Below are 371 nucleotides of genomic sequence, written 5' to 3'. Positions count from 1 at the left end.
ACCACATTTGCTCAGAAAGGAATGAGGATTTCAAAAATGATTTTTACTTTAAGAAAAAGCAGTGGCGTAACATATTTATCTTCAAAAATATTCAATACAAAACCTGTACAGACGCCACTGGCAAAAATAATAAAATTGTTTGTACATCAGAAAATGCATCTTGATGAATAGAAGGCGTGTACCAAATTTGAAAAAATATCTAGGGTAATACCAAAGTTATCATAAAAAAATATTTTTCATAAAACTTTAGCAACCTGCAGGTGAAAAGTTAAGACTTTTAGGACATATGTTCATATGAAGTTTTTTTCCTAAAATGGACCCAAGAATAACCTCCTTAAATATTAGCACGTTATAATTTAATTCAAATCTTT

Source organism: Anoplophora glabripennis, unplaced genomic scaffold (assembly GCF_000390285.2).
Source record: "Anoplophora glabripennis isolate ALB-LARVAE unplaced genomic scaffold, Agla_2.0 scaffold425, whole genome shotgun sequence".
Classification (NCBI taxonomy): domain Eukaryota; kingdom Metazoa; phylum Arthropoda; class Insecta; order Coleoptera; family Cerambycidae; genus Anoplophora; species Anoplophora glabripennis.
Note: the sequence above shows the minus strand (reverse complement) of the source record.